This window comes from Tursiops truncatus, chromosome 3, assembly GCF_011762595.2.
Source record: "Tursiops truncatus isolate mTurTru1 chromosome 3, mTurTru1.mat.Y, whole genome shotgun sequence".
Taxonomy (NCBI): Eukaryota; Metazoa; Chordata; class Mammalia; order Artiodactyla; family Delphinidae; genus Tursiops; species Tursiops truncatus.
This window is the reverse complement of record NC_047036.1, coordinates 7,789,937-7,816,270: the sequence shown is the minus strand read 5'-3', so window position 1 is coordinate 7,816,270 and position 26,334 is coordinate 7,789,937. Positions and strand designations below refer to the sequence as shown.

General features: G+C 42.1%; 1 protein-coding gene across 4 annotated transcripts in view; it reads left to right on the top strand.

Annotated features, from left to right (window-relative positions):
- SEMA5A (semaphorin 5A) overlaps nt 1-26,334 on the top strand; it is a 479,761-nt gene that overhangs the window by 105,582 nt on the left and 347,845 nt on the right. Inside the window, exons 1-3 of one of the 4 annotated variants that reach the window (XM_019951067.3) lie at nt 4,950-5,170; nt 12,527-12,593; nt 17,678-17,772. The gene's annotated coding sequence lies outside the window, so the exon portion shown is untranslated. Of the gene's footprint in view, nt 1-4,949; nt 5,171-12,526; nt 12,594-17,677; nt 17,773-26,334 lie in introns of those variants that run through there. The other 3 variants (XM_073802003.1, XM_019951068.3, XM_033852756.2) reach the window with 3 other exon arrangements.

The following is a 26,334-nucleotide window of genomic DNA, read 5'->3' as shown; positions in this document are numbered from 1 at the left end:
AATTTTTAGAAGGTAGCCCACTTGAAGATTTAGAACAAAACTATTATCACTAGGGAAAAAAAATGGGACCCATTTGTCATCAGCTCTCTGGACCTTTCCACATGGTAAGGCATAACTGCTCTGCCCCATTCTCATATGAAAGGAGAGGCGCTGAGTTTTAGAGAATAAGTTTCCTTTTCCTTTTGTACTTCATATCAAAAACTTGTCCTGTGACCCTTTCAGAACATGGTCCTTATATATTAGAGGGCATCAAATTGATGTTTCTTAGTTTTTGCTTTTTTATTCTGGAAAAGTTGCTAGGAGAAAAAAAAATGTCGTGATAGGCATAGAATGAGTCTTTGCAGTTGCACAATACAGAGGAAGAAACCAAATTCCCAGACAACTAGATTTTCTAGACCTGAAACTGGCATTAAAGAAAATTATCTAAACATACCAACTTCATTTTATAGATTAAACAATGAAACCCACCAAGGTAAATCTGTGGACACAGGCTCATAGAATAAGTTAATCCTGGCCCTCTAGGCCGTCCCTTTTTTGGTCTAAGGAACAATTCCATTTGTTACAGAATTATTGAGTACCAACTTTGAGCTAGGAACTTGGCATGCATAGTTTTGGAAGCTCATAACTTTCTTTTAACCTGATTGCTGTTATTTCCCTGCTTTTACATAGGAAACAACTTAAGAAAGGTAATCAAACAAAATAAAAAGATCCACAAAAAACCGTGTCCATGCTACCCAGGTAGAAAGTAGTAACAGAATTTTAACTTGGGTCATGGTGCCATTTCTAGTGTTCTGGGGAGCCTTTTTCCAACTTTCCTTAGAGAAGAAGGAGTTGTGGATTCATTCAGGCACAGCCATTATGGGTGGGTGACATGTTCTGTTACTTTTTAAAGTAACTTGGAAAGTTCTGGGCCATATACTTTCAGGAGTTGAACTTAGAAGCAGCAGGTTTTTAGCAGAAACAGGGAGACCAGTTATTTCCCAAAAGCTCTGAAATAGGTACATGGTTGGGCTGATTTGTTAGGATTGATTCAGAAAATTTAGGGGGTAACAGTATTAAGCCCTGGGGGCTTTGAGGCCTGTTCAAGACTAAGGAAGTTTCCATGGGGAGAGGAAAGGCCAGTTGAGTCTCTTTGTAGAGCAGTCTGAGTAGAGTTCTTCTGAGGATTTCCGTGTTTGATCCTATTCTCTTTTGGTGAGGCAGGCCCCTCTGTGGTCATTTAAACACCTCATTGAAAGGCAGTTCTAAATGGTTTTTAAAATGAGGTCTGGTGAGGTCCAGGGCTGCTTGAAGTTCCCCAGAGCTGGGTTTCCCCCTCGCTTGGAATCACACCGTTTATTTTTAAAAGCTTTCGCGGTTGGACCCTTCTGTTTTGTTATTGCAGCTGGACCCACTTAGTCCTCCCTTGTCTCCTCCAGCCCTTTTGTGGTTTGGGGTACTGTTTGGAGCTTTAGGACTGGGTTGAAGGGACAGGAGGCCAAGGCCACGGACACATCTGCTTTCTGTTAGCACCCAAAGTCACAGGTGCCCCTAATGGGGCTCTGCCCACTCACCAGAAATGGTCCTCTTTTCTTCTCCCCTCTCTGTGTTCTCCTTGAGTTCCCTTGAAAGTCAGGGTTTTTCATTTTCTCCTTTTCTGATGTTTTGTTCTCTGCTTTCAGTTACCCCCTCTTCTTCCCCAGGCAAATCCTGATTCTCACCTGCACTCAGATTCCTGACGCTTGTCTTTATAGCAGCAATTATTTGCAGTGGGTTGTAGAAGAGAGATTAAACTGCTCAGGAAGGCACAGTGTGACCATGACACGTATGTCCCTCCCTGGCCCAGCTGGGGACAGAGCAGCTCTTTGTTGAGCTCGGTTACAAGGAATTCAAACCCTGCTGAAAGATGAAGCTGGTGAGTAGAAATTCTGCAGGGAACCTAGAAGGATTTACTTTAATTAGAATTTATGCCCCAATCTAAGTCCCGTAACTGCGGGCTTCTTGGAAACAAAGAGCTGACTTCTGCTGTAATTGGCAGATGGAGACTTGATTCTTTCTAAGTACCTTCTCTGGTCATCCTCAAACTCTTTTTGAGCACGTTCTTCTCTCTGTGCTTTGTGCCTCTGAGGCTCTCCAGATAACGTGTACCCTGCTGACTCACACTTCCTGGAAGGGTCTTCTGAAAGTTTTAGTCAAATTCCAACCGTTTCTCTGCTTTTCAGCTCAAAATTTTAGTGGTGCTTAAGCCGTCCTTTCATGCTGCCACTAGATCTCTCCAAAACTCTCAGTTAACGTATACACACGTCCTTATTTTTAGCATCTAGTATTCGGAGAGAGCAGGGGCTTTTTAGAGCCAGCTTTGGCTGAAAAGCCAGATGGAATAGTCATTAAAAACAAAGTTCTCACGATTTCTTATTACAGGATTGCTCGATCCCAGTCTGAAACCCGTTTCCTGTCCTGGCCTGTTCATGTAGGCACATTACCTCCTGGTCTCGAGAGCTAAGCCCCTGGTCTGCTAACTAACCAGGGAACTCCTCGAGAGGTGTGGTTAGTCTGCAATAATCACAGCTTCAGGTGTAGGCAAGATACAGCCCTGTCTGATGCTGGTGAAATAAAAATGCAGGTACCTGACTCATAGCTATCATTCTTGGGTTTGATTTATAGATGATTCGGATTTTCTCTATGAATGTGTTTGTGGAGGCTACCGGCTTATATTTTTGTGATCATGGCTGAAAGTACTCTTTCTGAACTTGGGAAATCGTTTGTGCATTGCTTTTTCAGTATGTTTTCTCAGTCTGAGGGCACATGTGAGCCATTTCTGTTCTTTTCACTCTCTTTCTTTGGACAACTCCCTGTGTATAGGTGGAGGTGGGGGGAAGGTGTTCAGTTTTCTTTCCTTTTCTTCATTATAAAAGGAGGAATCTAGTTTACAAGGAAGTCAGTTCCATTCCAAAAGGTATTAATTATAATTCTTAATATTGTAATAAAGGGGAGGATTTTCTAGAGGAAAAAGCCTGTAAAACCATAAGGAAACAAGAAAGTAAAGGCTTTGGGCCTTTTTATTTTATGGCCTTTATGGATTGCTTTGCCTATTTTGTTTTTTAATGTTAAAGGTCTCAGCGTACTTTGTAGTGTAGTGACTCCATTGAATTAAGACTTTCATGGACTAGAAAAAAATGCAGTACTCGCCGGTCTGTACCAGTTTAACGTTTTCTCCTTTATACGCTGTGTAGCAAGAAAACACTTTCCTGTTTGACATGTGACTGATGGGAATATGCCAGAGGGCCAGTGTGATGTGTTTGGAACTTCAAGTTAATAGCCTCGATTGTCAGGCATCTATTATCTCAAGTGTAATGAGGCACAATCAACTATTTAGACTGTCATCAGCCTTTAAATCGAGGGAGCAAGGATCATCATCTGCTGCAGAACCCAAGGATCTGGTTCACATCATACAATGAGGGCACTAAAGAGTCCTGCCAGCCAAAGCCAGAGCCCCCAGTCGGCAAGCAAGTGACCTTGGCCACTGGCCTGTCATCCCTGATGCCCAGAATCATCCTGATGTCTGTTTCTGAGGGGTCTGACTGTCACTCTAGAAAGGTTAATGCCAGACAGCCAGGCACCAGGGGCTCCCACAGTTCGCTCCTAGCGTGATGAGTTCTGGACTCCTGAGAAGGCAGAGGGCCAGTCGTTTTCTTCTCAGGAACAGTCAGGTAGCTTGTGTCTTTGGAGTTTCCATTGCCTGACCCTTCATCTCTGTCCATCGAGGCAGCCCCTCCTCTGTGTGACATACACTCCACTCACGCAATCCTGCCTCCCACCTTCACATCATCTTACGTCAGCCAGCATCTGACATTCCCATGTAGAGCTGGGACATGGTTATGGTATTCTGTCTGTTGTTCATGACCTTCACTATTTCCAGTCTGTCCTTACAGAGGACTCATAGTACTCATGCCCTGTAAGTTCATCGTGAACCCTGAATTAGCTAGTGCTGAATCATTGCTCCTAGGGGACATATGGGGCTAGGTTCCTGTGAGCTTCTGGTCCCAACATCTTCATCAACCTACGAATAAAGAACCTCATTTTAATGCATATTTCTGATAAAGACACCTTATTTAATATATAGTTGATCCCTTACCTTTGCACTTACAGCCAGCAGCACATTTTGTGGTAAAAAATAAGTTTTAGCCAGTAGGCGAATTCACAAATATGGAATCTGTAAATGTGGAATCCGTGAATAATGAGGATTGACTGTATTTTCTTTTTCTCTCATGAATATCAGTTACCATTTGAAAGAAGTAATGTTTGGAGTTGTCCAACTCCGTTTGTACTCTCAATCCCATAGGTGCAAAGTAGATGTTTAAGCTCCTGGTAAGGAAGCAGGATTTTCTGTCAATCCCTGTGTCCTTGGTATTTGCAGTGTCACTGGTGGAAAACTTCCCAGCCTTTGAAGCAGCTCTCAGACATTCCTTCTTCCTGATGGAATTGGACCTCTTTGGACACTTTCCTGCCTGTCCTTGTGTGGCCTCTTTATCTCTGGACATCAGTGCTTCTGCTTTGACCTGGAGGAGAACGATGATTTTAGAGCTTTTGTAATAAATAGCACCTTGAATAACAAGCTGGGTGAGGAAACTAGGCACATCTACCAAGCAAGTGGCGACAATGGTTACTTTGCATCTCTAGTTTCTCTTTTTAAATTTTGCCTAGGGAGAGTGTGGCTGGAAGGTAAAAGAAAGTTTCATTTGCTCCAGGTTAAAGATGTGGCCTTGTTTGTGGGAGCCCACCATGATTCTTCTTTTAACAGGGCTGTGAAATTTCCTTCTGAAACACAGTGCTGGCCTCCATGCCCTGGTGGGAGCCATCGGGGGCCAGACTGGAATAATCTGGGCGGGGATGCTTTTCTTCTTGTGAGATCATGTATTGGCACGTGGGCTGGCACCCTGGCTGAGTTGCAACAGAGCTTTCTCCCCGAGCTGCCGACGTCTGCTGACGAGCCAAGGCCGGCTCTGAAATTCCTGCACAGCATCTTGCTTTGGGAAGCCTGCGGTTCCTCGATCACTGTGTGTCTGTCAAAGCAAATTGAAATCGAGGAGAAGGGGTCTCCCTCTGGTGATTTCAGCAGGGATGAAGATGTCTTCTGAGCAATGACAGTTCCCAAAGTGAATGTCCTTGAGGGAGGAGAGCTCGTGTCGTTGTAAGTTCTCTGCCCTTTCCTTTCTTTAAAGGTCTGCTGTAGCCATAAGGAGCACTGTAGGGCCTGTGGTATGGGCTGTAGGACTGACAAAAGGAAAAGATGCTGGTGGGAAAGGTGAAGCAGGGGAACGAGGGGAAGAGTCTGTTTCTATTGACAGTTTGTCCTTTGATGGCAGATGGACTAGGTGTAGGGCTAAAACCTTTCAGTTATTCAGATTTCCACCATGATGATTACTTTTTTCCTACTACTGTATGGTTCAGATAGAACCAAAACTGTTACTTGGTGTCCACACTTTGTCAGGTGCCTTGTCTGCAAAGTGGAGTTCCCATCTGCCATCCATGGCCAAGAGAAGAAGATGACGATGGGGAGGTTGACCTCTCCCAAGGTTCACAGCAGAGGGAAATCATGAAAGCTGGGTCTTTCTCATCTCAGGGTGGTTATGATCAATTTGCATCTTTTTAGCTTCTGTTGAAAGACCCCTGCGTCCGCCCCCCACCCCCAGAATATACAATTAGGAGAGACCTAGTGTGCTGGGGGTGAGGAGTTTGTCAAGGAATGTGGGTAAAGACCATGCTATTACATCAAGCTACGGTTTGGTGGTTTACCTTAGGAGTCTTTGAGACAAGCAGCTGTAACCAAAATTTCATGCTACTCTTCTGATTTACAGCTTCTTTTACAATATTTGGAAAGGCAGCACCACTTGAGAAATTGTCAGTAAATAATGCATAGCCCTGCCCCAGGGCAATCTGAAGCACATGACCATGTAAATGGCCAACAAGGCGAGATGTTTTGTTCCAAGAATAATAACGGGTCTTATCACATCTTCCCACATTGCTATCAGCTTTCCATGCGAATGAGGGGTTCTGTTTATGGTTTAATTTCCCTGATGTGCACGGTGACGGCTGCATTGATGGGATGGTCCATAATTAGATGGTAGTTCCTCTGGTGAATGTGTGAGGAGAGACAGATTTTGCACTAACACTGTGCTGAGACGCTAGCTGTCTGCTGGTCCAAGAGAGGGGACGTGGATGAGAAACCTGATGTGACAAGAATGTCTTATTTATTTATTTATTTATTGCGGTATGTGGGCCTCTCACTGTTGTGGCCTCTCCCGTTGTGGAGCACAGGCTCCGGACGCGCAGGCGCAGCGGACATGGCTCACGGGCCCAGCCGCTCCGTGGCATGTGGGACCTTCCCGGACCGGGGCACAAACCTGTGTCCCCTGCATCGGCAGGCGGACTCTCAACCACTGCACCACCAGGGAAACCCAAGAATGTCTTATTTTAACATGAGTATATAGTTTGAAAAACAAAATCCCAAAGCAAGGACAAGTCTGTGTCCTGCTGTCACTTGACTTTATTTTCTGTATCACTGTTTTGTCCTCTTCACTAGAGTCATATAGACCTTTCTTTAAAGCTGGATTCAATTGTTAGGCTCATTACCCTCATGGAATAGCATCACTTTTGTAGGCCTAAGTATGAACGGAGTCAAAAAACATAACATTGAGATTAAAATGCACATTTTAAAGTCAAGCATAAAATGTCCCTAAGCACAGATTGATTTTCTGCTACTGAATTATCTAAAATGCTTTTAAGTTTTTAACTGGGTAAAGCACGTCATAATTTCATGTTCACGTTGTCCAGAGCACGTTCATGTTTTCTAAAGCTATGTGTGACGTGGAAAACTAGAGGGTGAAAGGGAGCTGCTTTATACTTCCTTATTCTGCAGTTAACTGGGGAGAAGGGACACAGGGTGAGCAGGCCATCAGCTGAGGGTCAAGTATGTTCAGGACACTGTGTGGGTGAAGGGGCCTGAAACCCGTGATTATAGAGAGAACGGAAGCCCAAGGACAAAACACTGTGGATTTTGTTTTAATCAATCGCTACAGAATTGCTATGTAGGAAACACTCCTGTTCAAATGAACACTATTAGTTCAGAACTTAGAGTAATTTTTACTTAGCAATTCACCTGGTAGCTGTGAAAAATGGGTTTACTAAGGGAATTATCAGTATAAGCATTCGATTTACAAAAAATAATGTGTATATCACTAAGGAAAGGCATTTTCCTGACTGGTCACTGTTGGCCACCGGGTTGGCCTTGTTCTCCTGTCCTGACTCTGTTCATGTGAGTGGCCATCTCTCCATGGGGACATCTCTGAGCACCTAGAGAGGTTTTGGGGGGAGTGGAGGCAGCTCCCCCAGGGAGTCTGCAGAAGGACCCTTGTATATGTCAGTCGGCTTCATAGATAAGAAGAGAGCAATTTTGGCTTCTTTGCACAGGAGAGTCTGGGATAAGTTTGGATCTTACAAGAGCATAAACAGGATGTAGAAAAGCGGACCCAAACCTGTAGGAGTAACATCAGAAAGCTGCCTCTGAGACTTGAAATCCTAAAGAGAGGCGAAAGGAGAATTTTATTTTGAGCAGAGATGGGATCAAGGCAAGCCTCAAGCCTCTGGTCCAGGAAGGTGTGACTTCCTTTCCTCAGGACTTTCTCTCCCACACAGCCGCCACCCACCATCTCCTACCCGGGCACCTGCTGAGCGCCTGGCATCTTCTAGACCTGGAGGAGGGCCAGGCAGCATCTCGATCCCACCTAGGTTTGGTGTGCTCTGTTTTTTCTGGGTGATTTTGATTGCTGTCAGATTGGAGGATGTGATGCCAAGTTGGAAGAGTATCTCAAGAAGCTGACTTTAGAATTATTCCCCCTGGGTCCGTGGGTCCATTATCATCTGCACACGCCTGGAAGTAAAATGAAGGAAACCTTATCGGATGTTTGCCCGTCTGCCTAAGCCTGGGCTTGGGGACTCAAAGTTGAATAGGACAGGATGAGTGCCCTTGATGGGGGAAGGAGACAAATAAACAACAGAGGGTGATGTGATATAACCAGAGGCAGGCACTGGGTATCCTGGAAACAGAGGAGGGGTGACTGCATCGCATGGGGACACAGGGGACATGTGGATTTCAGAGAACCAGCTGGGATGCAGGAACAGCTCTTAGGATGATTGGCTTGAGTGACGAGGTTGAGCCAACAAGATATAATCCAAAAGGGCAAGAAATACAGAGTTCTTGATTCAGATTCATAAATAAACTTCGTATGTACCACAAAGAGGGGAGTTACTTTCTCAGTAGCTTGTAAAATCAAAAGAAAAAAAAAAAAAAGCAATGGCAGTGGTCAGTTTCATCCTGTCCATCCCAAAGAGGAGGGATTTGTCTTCTTGACGGTTTATGAAAAGGAAACCCAAACCCACCCCGTGTTGGAGGCAGGGAGAAGGGACAGGAAAAACAGTCCCTGGGGGTTTGTATGGGTCAGACATGACCTGGATCACTCTCCCTGTGTTGTCACATTTACTGGTAGAGCTTGTCAATGGAAAATAACGGAACACAATTTTGTAAAATGCCGTCTGTCTTTCAAACCAGTCTTGTTTCCTTTCCACTTAGTCCAGTGGAGCAGGGCTTGTATTGAATGTGGTGGTTAGCAATTGACTGTGGCTCATTTAATAGTCAGTAAGCTCAGAAGTTTCCCCATTATTCAACACTCCTGTCCCAGGTCAGATATTTTGGTCCACGGTGTCACTAATCAAGGATGGGGAGAGAGACGCAGGTAGGGGGGACGCATTTAAGTCAGGGTCGTGGGCTGACATGTTTAAGGGTGTGTGTTGCAAAGAAAATGGAGAAAGCATCTTTGATTCATACAAAAAAGAGTGTCTCTTCTACAGCAGGTTTGCATCAGGACGCGCCCGGCCTTCTGGTTCCATTTAGTGAGTCCGATTTGATCAGATCTTGTCCTTGCTGGAGGCTGCAGGATGTGAAGAACGGCTTCATGACTAATCTAAGGCAGCTGACATGGTTGTTTTTAAACATTAGTGAAGCTATGCTGGTTCTTCCTGGGGAAGAAGTTTCAGTACAGTTTGTGCTGAAACGGGTGACATGACTCATTGCCAAATGTAAAGAAATGAAAATCTTTCTAGTCCCCTACATGTGTAAACACTCTAAACACAGCCATGTTTATAGGAAAGTTAGACACCATCTGGTTCAATACAGAGTAGCCTATTTCTTATTTTTATCAGTAATTTATATTGAGAGGCTGGCAAATAGAACACAAGTAAATTTTGGGTTATGCAACACACCCAGGGATTCATATAGTGTTAATTCTGCTGTAGCCTCAAAACCATGAAACAAATGCATCTCTGAGCAACTTGGCCTCTCGCAGTAATGAAGAAAGGAGTTGTCTTCTTCCTTAGTCTTGGAGCCCACCTTTGACAATGGAAGACCCGACAGGTCATTGGGACTGATTTCAGCAGGTTTTAAATGTCCATTATTCTTTTTTTTTTTAACGTCTTTATTGGAGTATAATTGCTTTACAGTGGTGTGTTACTTTCTGCTTTATAACAGAGTGAATCAGTTATACATATACATATGTTCCCATATCTCTTCCCTCTTGCATCTCCCTCCCTCCCACCCTCCCTATCCCAGCCCTCTAGGTGGTCACAAAGCACCGAGCTGATATCCCTGTGCTATGCGGCCGCTTCCCACTAGCTATCTATTTTATGTTTGATAGTGTATATATGTCCATGCCTCTCTCTTGCTTTGTCACAGCTTACCCTTCCCCCTCCCCATATCCTCAAGTCTGTTCTCTAGTAGGTCTGTGTCTTTATTCCTGTCTTACCCCTAGGTTCTTCATGACCTTTTTTTTCTTAGATTCCATATATATGTGTTAGCATACTGTATTTGTTTTTCTCTTTCTGACTTACTTCATTCTGTATGAGAGACTCTAGGTCCATCCACCTCACTACAAATAACTCAATTTCTTTTCCTTTTATGGCTGACTAATATTCCATTATATATATGTGGTTGCTTCCATGTCCTGGCTATTGTAAATAGAGCTGCAATGAACATTTTGGTACATGACTCTTTTTGAATTATGGTTTTCTCAGGGTATATGCCCAGTAGTGGGATTGCTGGGTTGTATGGTAGTTCTATTTTTACTTTTTTAAGGAAACTCCATACTGTTCTCCTGAAAAATGGAGCTGGAGGAATCAGGCTCCCTGACTTCAGACTATACTACAAAGCTACAGTAATCAAGACAGTATGGTACTGGAACAAAAACAGAAATATAGATCAATGGAACAGGATAGAAAGCCCAGGGATAAACCCATGCACATATGGTCACCTAATTTACAACAAAGGAGGCAAGAGCATACAATGTAGAAAAGACAGCCTCTTCAATAAGTGGTGCAGGGAAAACTGGACAGATACATGTAAAAGAATGAAATTTGAACACTCCCTAACACCATACACAAAAATAAACTCAAAATGGATTAAAGACCTAAATGTAAGGCCAGACACTATCAAACTCTTAGAGGAAAACACAGGCAGAACACTCTATGACATGAATCACAGCAAGATCCTTTTTGACCCACCTCCTAGAGAAATGGAAATAAAAACAAAAATAAACAAATGGAACCTAATGAAACTTAAAAGCTTTTGCACAGCAAAGGAAACCATAAACAAGACGAAAAGACAACCCTCAGAATGGGAGAAAATATTTGCAAATGAAGCAACTGACAAAGGATTAATTTCCAAAATTTACAAGCAGCTCATGCAGCTCAATAACAAAAAAACAAGCAACCCAATCCAAAAATTGGCAGAAGACCTAAAGAGACATTTCTCCAAAGAAGATATACAGATTGCCAACAAACACATGAAAGAATGCTCAACATCATTAATCATTAGAGAAATGCAAATCAAAACTACAATGAGATGTCATCTCACACTGGTCAGAATGGCCATCATCAAAAAATCTAGAAACAATAAATGCTGGAGAGGGTGTGGAGAAAAGGGAACACTCTTGCACTGTTGGTGGGAATGTAAATTCATATAGCCACTAAATGTCCATTATTCTTCATGCCTTTGGAGATATGAACGTTCTGAAATGATTTCAGTGCATTTGCTGGATTTAAGCCAAAAAACAAGGGCATAGTTTCACTGTTAAATCAAAACACGATTTGCTTGGCCCAGGTTGCTGTATCCCATGTAAAACAGCAGCATTAGAGTCTGAGCACATAAAATAAATGAAGACGTGGAGAACCCAGAACTGACACAGCCCAGCATGCATATTGGATTGGCTCGTATGGGTTTGTACTAATCTGTTTGTGCTTACTGAGTTAAAGGAGAATGTCTTTATGTTTCTCTCTACTGAATTGGAGAGAGAGCATCCTTTGTAGCTGGAAAGTTCCAAAAGACTTCTTCTATCTGTTCTTTTTTTAGGAAAATATTTTTTCTGAGTGATTTACCCCATTGCCGTTTCAGTAACAGTTCATTGTGAATTTCACAGTCTGCCATCTTTCCAGGGGTAAAAACCGTCTTCTCCTTCATGCTCTTGCATGAGACCTTTGTCTGCCTTAGATCAGCTTCGTCCTGAGAAGGTTTCGGTGTCAGTTGTGACTTTAATCTGTGGCAGGCATTTCCTTTTTCCTATGTAATGACCAAAGGGCTGATTTAAGAACCCAAGCCCGTCCTGTTTGCTTTAACAGAAGTAGCAACAGTAGTTAAGTAACTTTTTGAGTTAAATCTTGATCTTAGAATTAAATCTTGAATTTCGAGCCCAAGTTGAATCTTGAATCTCTTTTGTGTGGGCAAGCTACTGCTTACAGGGTAGTCTTGTTGAGTGTGTTGTTCCGAATAAGTAGGAATTGAGAGACCAGATTTTTCAAAAAGCCTCCGACAGCCTTCTCTTTCTGGGTAATGATATTCTAGTCTACAAAGGACGGATCAATTTAGCTGTCAAAATGAAAGCTGAGAGGCCAACTGCCCATGCAAATTAACCACTTGTGCAAGAGCTTCAAAACTGCCTGCATGAAAAGTGAGTCTGTCCTTTGAAAACTAGGCACATGGCGGCAGAAAGAAGAAAGTAGTCACCATTCGGGGACGTTGGTGTCCTTAGAGAGCCAATCTTAGAAGTTGCTCATTTTGAGCAGTCGCTTAGTTTTAGGCAACTTGTTTGCTTGAATAAAGTTGTCATTTTTTGCTCTTTCTTTCTCTCTGCTCCCATGCCTCCTGGCAGCTCAGAACGTATCTTATTGTCTGGTGTGGGAACAGAGGAATAGAGTTTTTTACACAAGCTTTGAGTCAGTTACTGAGACAATATATTTGTTCCAGGGTCAGCAATTCCTACCAGATTTAAATACTCACCAAAGGATGAGCTGCAGGAAGACGAGATGGAAAACAATTGGGTTTTTTCTTCCCATATGTTGTTAGGATTAGTCAACGCTTTGAGAAGTGAAATCCCCAATTTCCGCCTCCCTTTTCTGTAGCTCTCAGCTGTGTCTAATATTTCTAAACCATCGCATTTCACAGTGACGACTGTCTCATGGAGAGAAGGGTCTCGGCGCAGATCTGTGTGGGAAGGCTCCAAGCAGGAAGGGTATGTCTTTTCCTTGTGCATCTTGCTCTTTGGATACGACTGTCATAAGTGTCTCTTCTGCTCAGGGAAGTAGGGTTTACCTCTGTTGGTCTCGGAGCCAGATGCTTGTGTCATGAAATGACCCAGATGTGAGGTCCTGTGTCCCCACGTGAGGACACACTGTCCTTGAAGCCTCGGCCATTGCTGGGGCTGGTCTCCAGGGGTTCCTACTCTGACCCTAAGACAGCCAGAAATTTAAAGAAGGGAAATGGTGACGTTTGGTACTTGTCTTTTCTAAATGTAGGTGAGATAATTATCAAAGAGATTTTTTTTACTAAGTGATCTTGATCAATATGTGGCATTATTTGTATAGAAATGAATTAGTTGGTTATTGAAGAGATGATTTCTGATTTGGGGAAAGCCAAAGGGTGAATTCTTTGAGGACAGGACTCTTACACGCAATGGTGGCATTATGTATGCCATTCTTTGATACATCCTCAACCCAACTGTGACGCAGGAAACTGTCTGATTGGCCGTGTATACTGATGTGGGAAGTAAGGCAAAACATCCATTTTGCTTTTTCAGATACAATATTGTTGTGTAGTTACAACTGTGAAGATTTTAAATGTGTTTTTTTCTCCCCGTACGTTTGTTGTATCATGCATGTTTGTGCAAGATCTCTAACCTTCTAAAGCCACAGCTATTTGCACTGATGTTGTCCCTATGGAATGCTACCTGATTCAGACACTGCTTGCAAACAGAATTTGACTGGGGTGCAGCACAGATTCCATAACACTGGCCAGTGCGGGCAAACCTCGAGGTGAAGGAACACCTTTCCAAAAAGAAAAAAACCCTAAGAGTTGGGCCACCTCATCACTTTTCTAACGCTGCTTTCAGCATTTATACATCATAATGTCAAATAATGTTCAAAGTTTGGATGGGGATATTGAACAAACAACAGACCTGTCTTAAAAACAAAACACTTTTCAAAATGTGAATCCTGACCCCATCTTAAGTGTAAAGATATCTGGGGAGATCTGGCCCTGTGGACCAGCTCCTGACACCAGCCACCATCCGCCTGGAGGGGAGGGGCAGGTGGCCGCTCCCCAGAGCACGCTCAGAAGGGCCCCGTACAGACCGCTGCCTTTACCAGATGCTTTGTTCATCACCTCAAGCTTTATGTGCGTTTGGCTTTTCATCTTCAATCTTCACGTTGTTTTCTGGAATGCTGGGATTTTTGCTTAGGAACTTAGGAGCAGAGGCTCTGCCCTCGTCCCTCTTGCCTGGAGCCCAGCCTGCCCGTGATCACTTATGTCCTTAGAAGTCTGCACCTTTCAGAGCATCCCCATGTCTGTGCAGGCTGCTGCTTGTGTATTTGCTTCTCTTTCCCCTCCTTGCTTTTCTAAGTGTCCTTTCCTCTCTCCCTCTTCCCCCTCTCCTCTCTACCATTTTTGCTTTCCTGCCCCTTTCCCTGTTCCTGTTGCCAGCACTTTTCTTTTTCTGGATGCCTGGGGGTTTCTGATGACCCTCCCAGCCCACAGGAGCCTGCCTTACTTTCAGGCAGCATCCTTCTATACCCTCAGTGTCTGCTGTTGATTTCTCCAAGCACCATCCAGCGAGGCACACGTGTTTGAAAGGGAACGGCAGAGACTGTCAGAGGTGACGTCACGCAGGACCGCGAAGTTAGGGACCTTGTCAGGAAGGGGAGCGGCATGGCGTGTACAGACAGTCAACCCATTTTCTTCAACTCCTCGTTCACCTCTGAGTGGTGTTGGACGAGGGAGGGAACAATAATATCCTTTACTTATTTTGTATCTTCATTCCTAGTGAGAAGATTCTGATTCTCAGAGTTTGTTATTGTCGTAATTTCAAAGACATTCATTCCTCATGGGTCCACACTGAGTTTCTAGACTGATGTTCCTATACAGCTAATGTTTTGCAAAAATGGGCTATGATTTATAGTCTTTTAAAAAAATATTTTAAAATTTACAGTTCTCTTGTGGCAGCTTCTCGCCCGTGGTTCCTCCCATTCTTGTCTATTCTCTTCAGAGCTGCCATATTGATTCTCCTAAATACCACTCTCATCCTGGCGTTTTACTGAGGCTTCCATGACACCCCCTTCCTTTGGATGAAGTCTGCTCTCTTTTTCATGTTAATGTGCCCTAATTGTCTGCTTTTCTAGTCTATTAGCTCCTTGGAGCTGCTCCTTTGAGCCTTCTTACAACTTAGCTGTGCATGGGAGTGGCCTTTCAGATGGACTGGCCTTGCGCGCTCCCCAGCTGGTCCACACATTGCTGATGGCGGCTCTTTTGCTGTGGTGAGGCTTTAATCGAGAATCATGAGGCAGAGGACACAGGAATTGTTTCTACTAAAGTTGATATTAAGTAAAAGAGAAAATAGTAAGGGTAATATGGAATCGAGTCAAATGGGGACATTTATATATATTAATAAAACATAAGCAGTTTCTTATTTAATGGGGAGTTAAATATCCACTTTAAAATATTCCAACCTCAGTCTGAGATGACCCTTGGGGGCTTTGTAGCTTCTTAACCTTTTGAAGTTTCCCTCAGTTTTCTGGAAAATACGGCAGTGATTTACCGTTTATACATCAGCTAATTTATGACCTCACTGGGAGAGGATGAGAGAGCTCAGCTTCCAGACCTGGAGGGGCCAATGTCTGTGACTTCAGCTTAGCCTATTCAAGGTCACTGCTTTGTTGCTGTGGTTTCCGCTCCCGACCCTACACTGCTTAAAACACGTGGGTGTCATGTTGAATGGTATATATTCCTTTAGAGGGTGGCATGCCTACCCGGGCAAGGGTTTACCCTCCATAGTAGAAGGTCCTGATGCTGTTTGCTTGGCTGTCATGGGCCAGGGTGGTAAAACACGCTTTTCGCCTTTGATGTAACTACAGCCATAGTTACAGCCTTTCAGGGTGTGTGTCCCTGGATCCTGCTGCTGCAACTAGTTTCTGGTTTAGATTTCAGATTCTAAAGGGAGTCCTGCTGTCCCCCAAGCTGTGTGAACTCTCTATGGGCATTCTGTGCCTTGAGTGTCGCCTTTTCACAAGAAAGGGACTCGCTTTTGAAGTCTGAAGTTTGGGCCTGGAGTGTCTGGCTGTCCAGGTTGCAGGCGGTCCCTGCCTGGATTCAGCAGGGATGTTCTCTTCCTGTGGTATCTGTCGTGGGGTTGTGTCAGTGCTTCTGGATTCTTCCAATGTGTTCTTTGGCCTCTGTGTCCTTTGCCGTTTAAGAGGCTGGCCATTCTCTGTAGGCGTGACTCTTGGATGTCCTAGCTGAGAGGCGACATCCGCTAATTTATGATCTCACTGAGGGAGGATGGGGGCGCTTAGCCTCCAGACCTAATTAGCAGCCCTGTTTTTAATTTAATTCTGACACATGGGAGTCTGTAGGAATTGCTGTGTATTCATGGCAGTAACCGGTGGACCTGTCCAACTTTATTAGTTAAATTTTGATTAAGAGATAAACAAATACAAAGAAATTTTAGTACTAATTGTAAAATAGATTTCAGGGCTCAAGAGCGGAAGTTGTTGTATTCAAGCATGCTGTTTAATAAAGAAGCCCCAACTAACATATTTGTTGCTACACCCAAAGGAGATATTATTGGTGTTGTGAGAAAGGAATTGGCTGCTCCTAGGAATTTTTCCTGGGCTGAGTATGCCTTCTTACCTTGGGGAGAGCTCCCTTACTCCTCTATTGGCCTCAAGGATTTGCATCTGCACCTCCTCCTTTCCAAAGTATGAAGTCACAGACTTTCAAAGACTCAGCTGGGACCTCATAGGGATCAGTGATGCTGCAGTGCATGAATGCGCCTGGGCTGTGGGCGCCTTCCCGGGCAGTTCTGAATAAGTTCTGAATATGTTGGATCACCCACTTGCTTCCCATGAACTTACCAAAGGCACCTCATGGAGGCCAGGAGCCTCATAGAGAGACATTGTCACCCAGCCACTGCCCTCTCACCTCCGAACCTCAGGACTTTCAAATGGCATTTCAGCAGATAGAAAATCTTATAAATTTCCAGATGTAATTCAGTTGATCTTCTGCAGGCAGATGGCCTTTAGATGATTACTAAGTAGACAGTGTAGGAATCATGGCATAGAGGGTTAGCCAGAATGTTCCAGAATGTTCTGGGAACTTCTCCCCCTTTTCTCATCATCATCCTCAGCTGCTACACAAGTGTTTGTGTTGGGATAGGCAACATCAGTGTGTTTGAGGTTTATGGCAGCCAGAAACTGCGGATTGAAGAGAGTAGAAAGACACTACATGGACTAGGACAACAGAAAAAGCATGAGCCCCCAAATTGTAATATATGAAGTGACAGGCATCACTAAATAGTAATGGACACATTTCTTTTTTGAATATGAAATGGAAAGCAACCCATTTCTTCAATGTCTGGCATACATGGTTCTAGGGAGGCTGGTGCTTTGTGGTAGTTTTTCATCACATTCCGATATCAAGTTTTCAGGATTTTTATGTGTTAAATTGAATGAGCAGATTGGATAACTTTACGTGGTTTTAGTAAAGTGAATTATTTTCATGGTTTACAATTCCTTTTTAAAATAAAGTTATCATATTGTGCATCAAACAAATTAATATGTAAATAAAAATACAAGCTCAAAATCTAGTATAGTTTATTCTATACCTTCTGCCTTTATCTCCTATTTTTGAAATGCATTACTTAAGGTACAATATATTCCCCAAAACAGAATGGAAGAGCCATCATAAAATGGGTAGATTCACACCATCTGTCTGAATTTGATGTTCAAACTGCTAAAAGTAATTCAAACAGGTGTGGAATGATGGTCCTTTTATTAGTTTCATGAGATTTGTTCTCGTATATTAACAATATTTGAATTTTTATTTCTTCTTTTCTGAAGAAAGAAGTCCATTGGTGCATGGGATACGAGGCTAGGGCTGTCACATTTGTGATTTCCAAGTTGTTCTGTTGTTCTGTGCTCAGCCTTGCCAAAGCAGCTGGCTGTGCAAGGCATTCATGGAACTTTCCAGAAACGATAAAAAATGACCATGGCCTCTTTTAAAATGGGTTAATAGAATCTCTGTTTTTTTTTCTTTTCTTTTTTGAAGCACTGGTATGTGAGAGTTGGGCTGCCCTGGCCGAGTGACTGTGGATCCTTTGTGTGATACATGATCAAGGAAACACTCCATCCCTTCCCTCCTTGGTAAGTCGGACGCTCCAGTGGGAAATGAAGAAGCCAACGGTTTTATAGATTGAGGTACTGTGATGGTTGGTGAGCATCACTTATATCTGCTGTTAAGAATGGCAGTGAATGAATGAGCAGGCTTCCAGAAAGAAAGTGAAAGCACAGAGAAGTTAAGTAATCAGCTCAAGATCTGACAAGCAGTCAGAGGCAGAGCTGTGATGTGAACCTATGTTCTAAGCCCTAACCCAGTACTACCTCTTAGCACTAAAAATGGCTCCTGAGAATAAGGACAGACACACTTTTATGCTGTACTGGAAATACTCAGGTCCTTAAAGAAAAGCTCACAATAAATAGTGAGAAATCAGTTTTTCAAACAGCAGTCTGTATCAGGAGATGGTAAACCTTTTCTGAAAACGGTGAGGTAGTAAACATTTTAGGATTTGCTGGCCATATCATCTCTGTTACACCAACTCAGCGCTGTGTTGTAGCCTAAAGCAGCCACAGATGATATATGTAAATGAGCAAACGTAGCTGTGTTCCAGTAGAACTTATTTACAAAGACTGTTGTCAAGCTGAGCTGGATTTGCCCCACAGGCTGTAGTTCACTGAGCCCTGGTCTACATGCAGTGCTCAAAGATCCCAGTGCAGAGAGTGAGAGTGTTTTAGTGGCCAGTAGGTATGAGTCCCTTAACAAAATTTAGCTTGGATGCTCAGAATTTAATCATAACCCACTTTTAATGAAGTCTACTGTAGCTGCAAAAACCTACTCCTTGGAGTGAGTGCATTTGGTGTCCCAATGCTTTCCATGGTCGGCATGCCTCTAGTGTATTAGTCTAAGTCCAAGCACCTAGACTATAGCTCTGCTCAAAACAGGGCCTGATCAAGAATATTTTGGTAATCCAGAATGTATAGCTCATTTACAAAATAAGTTCAGGTAGCATTTCCTATTTTGGTCTCCATATAATTTCTAAATGTGACATTTTTATTTTGTAGCCTTATACATGCTGCTGCTTATACATATTAGGGCAAATATGCAATTATCTTGGGCTGTCTTGTAATTATGTTGCACAGAAGTGTTCTGGTATCAAATCTTCATCTTTTATTCTGAGCAAAAGCAGATGTTTACAAGAGTCAAGTTTGAACAAGATTGACATACTTAAATCACGGCCATACCCTTGGCCACATACATCAGATGAAGTAGGTTTGTTTTTTGTTTAACTTTTTCTGTTTAACTTTTTCTTACAAAAGGATACTTCTGACACCTCAAGGCTTGTTTGGCTCTCTATCTCACTGCTTATCATCTAGCAAGACGGGTAAAGCAAAGCCAGTTAATTTGTGTTTCCTGAAGGAGTTTAAGCAGGGACCTGTCCTATTCTTTCATAGAAATAAGTAACTGTAGCAAGCCCGTGAGCCTGATGTAGGATCACTTTTGAAGATGTGCCTTTTTCCAGAGCCCCTCGTCCCTTGGTACTTGTTCCACAAGTAACGGAAAAGTGTTCTTCGCTTTAATGGCAATGATATAAAAAGTAAAATTCAGATTATAAAAGTATTGGAAAGCTGTGTATGGTACCTTATTAACTGGAAAAAGCAGGTTGCAGAATAATATATTCAATAGAATCCCATTCATCTTAAACACACACACACACACCGTCTCTGCACACAAGTGCCTGTGTGCTACAAAGTCTGCTAGAACATAGACCAGTACATACCAAACTCTCAGTAGATTATCTCTGGGGTTGAGGGTGTTTGCCCTTTACGAGCCATATATTCACTATCTAAAGTTTTCTCAGGAATGTTGTAGTTTTGCAGTTTAAAAATATGAAAAAAAGGATTAAAATAGTGAATGCTACTTATGGAAATTATGTAAAAGAAGGGGAAAATTCACCCATAATGCCTCCACCAAAGACAATCACTGCTGTCAGTTAATGTAGTCTTTTGTGAATGTTTTACAGAGTTGAAATAACACTAGACATAAAATTTTGCCTATATCATCTTATTGAAAATTGTTAATAAATCTCATTTTAATGCATCATAATATTCTATCATGTAAAGACAGTATAATGTAATTTAACTGCTTCTTCTTTGCTGGAGGTATATATTATTTTCAGTTAACAAAAATCATAGACAATGTGAAAGGATCATGACAAGGGGAGTGTAGCAGACACCTGGATTCCACTGCTGCTTTCTGGTTTTTTACACCTCACGCTATCACTACCTTATGAAGAGTAGAAATTTTGGAGCATAAAGTAGATGCTTCATAATATCAGCTATTATTATAAAGCTTTTTTTTTTAATTGAAGGTTAATTCATTAAGTCAGAATAGCTGTAGTTGCTTTGCTATTTCAGAGCCAGTGAGTTTTAATCAGATTGCCAGTCGGCTTTGCAGAAGTGTCCTAGACATTTATACTTCACCAATAATATGTTAGAGAGTTTGTTTTGCTAAAACCTTACTATCATTATCATCATTAATTTTTTAATCAATTTAATAGTATTGCTTCCTTTTATATGTTCTATTGTTTAGTCATTATGGTATTTGGTAGATTTGTAAAAACTTTTTGTGATAATTAGCCATTTTTTGAGAAGGGGGAGACAGAGGGAGAGAGAGAGAAAGTAGAAAGGGAACTTACATGTGTGAAAGAATTGTTAGTCCTTATTTTATACCCATTTAGTTCTTGAGATTCAGCATTTTCTTACAGATATTAACAGAATTTATTTTTAAGAATATTAACCGTGGGCTTCCCTGGTGGTGCAGTGGTTGAGAGTCTGCCTGCCGATGCAGGGGACACGGGTTTGTGCCCCGGTCTGGGAAGATCCCACATGCCGCGGAGCGGCTGGGTCTGTGAGCCATGGCCGCTGAGCCTGCGCGCGTCCGGAGCCTGTGCTCCGCAACGGGAGAGGCCACAACAGTGAGAGGCCTGCTTACCGCAAAAAAAAAAAAAAAAGAATATTAACCCTTTGTTGTCATTTCCCCCCACTCTATTTGCTTGTTAGCTTTATCCTTTTAAGTTTAAAGAAGTTTATTTTAGTGTTGCCAAATAGTTCCTTCATAATTGTTTCACCAGTGCTTAGAAATTTAATAAAAATTTTCCTTTACTTTCTTCTGATGTTATTAAAAATATTCAATTCTTTCATTCAGGAAAGAGTTCAGTTATTTAAGAATAGCTATCATTTTTTGTAATTCTCATAGTTTTATTGTGCCTCTCTTTTAGCTCTCTGACAAAAGTTATCTGACAATGTTAATCTAAGGAATATGTTCAGACAATCAAAATATTTGTAGGAATGAGAGATCTCAATGACACATTGCTTCATCCTACAAATAGAGACCAAGTTTACACCCAGACAACTGAAATTCTTTCATTCTTTTACTTTCCTCTTTTGGTCAGGGAATGGTTAACTTTTGCATTTTACCTATTTTTTTAACAACTGTATTTCACATTTTTTATTTAATAGAACTTAACTCATTATGCTGAGCAGTATTAAGTCATATCTCAGTGTTTTTCCTCTTGTTTCATTTCTGTTCCTAACTTTTGGTGTTTGCATTAAACGTTCTGTGGTGCATCTGAAAGACCAAGGCAACACTGGTTGAATCTCATGTGTATTGGTTGATGTCTTCACTTGTTGACTTTTAAAGCACTTACCTAAAATATTAATTTCATTATTAATTTTCATGTGCCTACCATAATGGTTTCATAGTTTATAAGTTCCAAAAGATAGAGAATTAGCTAGATTTCTCTTTCTGAGATGACGTGAACCTGGAAAGATTGAACCCCAACTCAAGTCTCCATCTTTCCTTAGTTTTCTAGATTTGTTGGCTGTAAAATTCTGAGTTTTGCTGTCATTGTTTCAGGTGGTGCTGCTGTGCTGATATGAATTCTATTTTGTGGTATTTGCAATGCATTTCTATGTATATTATTGATGCAAGGTAAGCTGTTGCTTAAACACACTGCGTGGTTGTATTTGGGGATCAAGATTTAGCCTGTCATTCTCAATAAAGTCTGGAATCCTGAAGCTGTGGTCTCCACATCTTATTATTCTTGTCCCATTGCCTAGTCAGCCGGATGGAAAATCTCCATGAGGTGATCTGGAAAGGCCCCATGCAGATCTGATCTGTTTTGTTGTGTGCATCTCACTCCACATTAGCTAAGTCCATGGACAGGAGAATTGTCTGCTTCCATTATCCACGCGAGGAGAAATTGGAGTTCCCGTTAGGGAGCTGGGGAAACCTTGCTTTCTCTCCTGTTCTCTTCCCTGTTGGAATTTTGGCCTTTTTTAATTGCTTGTTTAGGGGAGTAGCTGCCAAGTGTGTTATTGTCCCGGCTTTGTGACTACTATACATATTTGTGAGTCACAGATGTGTGGTGAAGTTCAGAATCCATGTTCTTTCCTTCGTTTTGTGTTTAAGTCGGGCTGGGAATGGCATATGTGTACTGTTCATTCTCAGACACCGATTTGAGGGGCAGAGGTGTGTGGGCTTAATTGCTTGGATTTGAAGCTTTATGTGTGTGTGTGTGTGAGGATACTGCCCCCTTGATTAAACTGTGCGTAAGATATTTTTTTGGCAGAAATCTCCAAAGGGCATAAAAATGACCCCATGTTTGGATTTTTGGATTTCAGGGGACTTGAGGTTTTCCTGCCTTGTGGTCTCCAGATCAGAGTGTTGGAGAGGCTTCTATAGCTGCAGGGTTACAAACCTAATCAGTTCATGTTTTATCCACTGGGGCCTTTCATGCGGTTTTCATGTGTGTTTGTGTCTGTTTTAGCCTCCCAGGCCACAAAGGGAGCAGAGTCATTTTGTTTCATTTGCTTTTGCGTAAAGCTTGGGCAGTAACCACTCTTGGTTAAACCAAAGCAGAAAAAGCAAAGGTTGGAGAGATGGTCAGGAGGTTCTGGGAAGTAAATACCAGCATATTCTCGTATAACAATGTCTCAAAATAGTGATCAGATCTTCCACTTCCAGCGTTGAGGAATTAGGTGGGTGTATCTAAATTGTTTATCATTGCTCAGAATTTTTGGGGGGCATGGGGGGAGGTGACCGCCCTGCTCACAGCTTCACAGCCTTTGAGAGCTCTTCTTCCTCCTTCCATAGAAAGTCACATCCTTGCTACAGTGATGGTGAGGCTCTTGCCCCAACTGGCCAATCACACATCCCACCTGGTGGCCACTCTGAACAGTTCTACTTGAGGCCAAGACTCCAGCTTGGACACCAAAATCCCATTCCTTCTCTTCTACTCAAAGACCCTTTGTTTCTTGCATCATCAGTTTTTATTTTCCCAGCTCTGTTGGATCTTTCCAATAGGAATGCAAACATTAAACCATTAAAAATAAATGAAGTGTTGGCTTGAATTTCCCCTCCAGCTATGACCTAATTCTCTTCTCTGTACAGAAAAATTCCTTGAAAGCATTTGTTTGTAATTATTATCCTCAATTCCTGTGTGTCCACTTCCTCTGGAACCCACTTGGACCACACAGTCCTTCCATCAATCCTGCTATGTTGCTACATCCAGTGGTCGACGTGCAGGCAGCATCACACGTGACAGTGTCAGCAGCGTTTGTACAGTATAATCCCTCCTTCTCAGCTCCTTGAAGCACTTGCTCCATCTGGCTTCAGGACACCACCATTCCCTGGTGTCACTCCACATCTCTGGCCATTTACCTCAACTGCTCATCTCCCTTCCCTACTGGAGTCCGAAGGGTTCAGTGCCTTGACTTCACCTCTTCCCCCGCCATCCTCACCATTTGAATAAGTTCTGCCCTACCCATAATGTAGGCTCCATGAGGGCAGGGATTTTTGCCTTATTTGATCATTGCTCTATCTTCAGGCATAGCGAATGGCCTGAGACATAAAAGCTGTCAATGTTTATTGGTTGGGTAGATGGATGGATGGATCTTTTGGGATTTTTCAAACTGGATAAGAAAAACCCTATTTCTAATTAGGATACAGAACTGGAAGTACATGAGATTGTCTGCAAGAGGAAGGAATGGGATTATTCACCCTCTACCCCCAACCAGAGTTTAGTGTATTTGGTATAATTTTCCCCATATTGTCCAGCAGGTGGGTACTTACTTGTTCACCGATTCTCAATTCACATGTCACCTCCTCTATAGACCCTTATCTTCTGTATCCATGGCTAGATAAATTACGTGGCACATCCTTTGTGTCCCCACATTCCTGGGCATGTCCCTACAATGGTAATTTAAAGTTGGATTCATTGTACTGTTCCTTGTAAACACTCAGTCTTTCCTTTTCAGACCAGGAAACCCTTGACTTGATTGTGTTCATCTTCCCCATACTCAACACACAATAAGCACTGAATACGTACGTGTTATTTAGTGAAGTGATTCCAACCGAAATTTTGTAAAACATGATTTACTGTAATGGTCCTTAAGAGTGTGATAAGAATGTGCTCCTCCAGCCTTCTGATTATGCTATGTTTGATTTAAGATGCTTATTTCATGATTTTGCAATAATTAAATAATTAGATTTGTGGTAGCCATTATGGACTGTCCCCATATTGTCCAGCTGAGGCCATTCATTCCACTGTTTTTCCAGAGTGTTTGCTGCTTTCTAGTGTAAGTGCACATCATTCATAGTACTTCTTAGAGAGGAAAGACTGCACAATCCTTCCGGAGTCTGTTTCTCCCTGATGCTTGTCTATGAGTCGAGAAGATAACTAGAGGAGAAGTTGGCAGTAGTCTCGTATCACATAGACCAAGACCAATGGCCCCCTCCACCATGCAGCAGGATCAGGTGTCTGTTTCTTCCTGGCATTTAACTTTTCTTAAATTGAGTGTTCACACGCACTCTTAGTATTGCACTGGAATTTCATATGTATCTGTCTTCAAGGAGTACGTATTATTAAATGTAAAAATAGCACAGAGTAGCATGACTCTTAGGTTATGGGGCTGACCAGGCTCAGAACTCTGAAGTCGTATTTCCTGTAAAGCAGATATCAGGGATGTGCATGTTCAAACAACAGCACTGATGTGCCTTTACAGAGTCCCTGCTATGCTGGGAGCACAACTCTGAGTCAGTTGAATATGTATATCTATAGACAGATAGGTAGGTAGATAGAGAGATAGATATAAATAGATACAGATATGTTGATAGATATATAGGTTTGTAGATAAAGGCACAGATAGCACTAGCCTTGAGCTCATGAAGGTCACTAAGGCAGGAATACAATCAATGAAATAAATGTCTAAAACAGTGTACTAAAGCCCAGCTTCCTGGCTTAATTATGAGTTTCTGATAAGTTAATTGATAGCTGCTGAAGGATCCACAGCTGTGCAGCAACTTTTAAATGATCTTTCACTGACTTGGTGCTACAAGCACGTGCACATACACATATACACACAATGGTTTTCATTGGATGGTGTGGACCGCCGGCCACCATTTTTATCCCCCATCCCTGAACGCATACACATGTTCTGAGCTGAGCTGTGACCAGCAGGTAGGAAGCTTCCACAGGCCAGGCACACAGTAGGACCCAAAGAAGAAGGAAGAACATCAGTGAAGCATGGAATGACCACGTGTTTCCCATACAAATGCTCATTCTGAAATATCTTCACTGAAGCAAGCATATTTTTAGTAGGCAAATCTAGTTCTTTGCTCCCAACTATGACTTTTCTCTTTTTTTTCTGGAATTCCTTCTTAACTCTATTTGATATGTAGTTATATGCTAACCTGATCATTCCACTGCTATATTTCTAGGAGCTGATTACATTTCTTTTGCAGCTTTCTATTTTATGTGCTTTTATGCTCGTCTAAGATTATTTCATAATCCAGATGGAATTAGGGTGGTGTCAAGGTCTTAGAAGTTTTTTCTGGGATGTCATAATAATAGCAATAATAAGAAAAGTGAATTATGATGGTCTAACTTTGTTCTGTGGTTATAATGTTAAGTGTCATGTATACTCTAACTTTGACTGTTATTTTCTGGTTCAAGTTTTGTTTTTATGGAAGAGCATTTACAAGGTCATTTTTGTTTTCTTAAGCAAATCCTGACTGGTCAGAGATACCTACAGCTAACATTTCTAACCACAGGTGCATGGTTTGTGAAGACTATTGATTTGGAGTAGGTTCTTCTTTTTCTGAATGCAGGCCAGTTCCCCGAGCGTAGAAAGTGTGGAGTGTAAATATTCTATGTCACCTCCACCTGCCTGCATGTTTGGGTCTGAAGGACTTGGACCAGTTAAAAAGAGGAGGTCATTGAACAGCCCCTTGTAATGTGGAAATGATAATAGAAATTTGATAGAGGTTCTCCAGCATTTCATAATATGGAACATGTTATAAACCACTGGTACTAACTTAGCAATAATTCATACCAGTGGCTAAAGTTATTTGAGCACACCCTACATCCCAGGCACTGGTATAACTGCTTTATTTATATCGTTTCATCTTCTCAGCAACCATACACAGCAGGTTCTAATATTATCCACAGTTTAGAAATGAGTAAACCAAGGCGTGGAGAGGTTAAGAAACTTGCTAAGGTAATTTAGAGGTTACTTGGACGCCGACCCCAGTGAATAATTTATAACCTTTGAATCCACAGTGTGTTTTACACCCTTTATTTTATAATG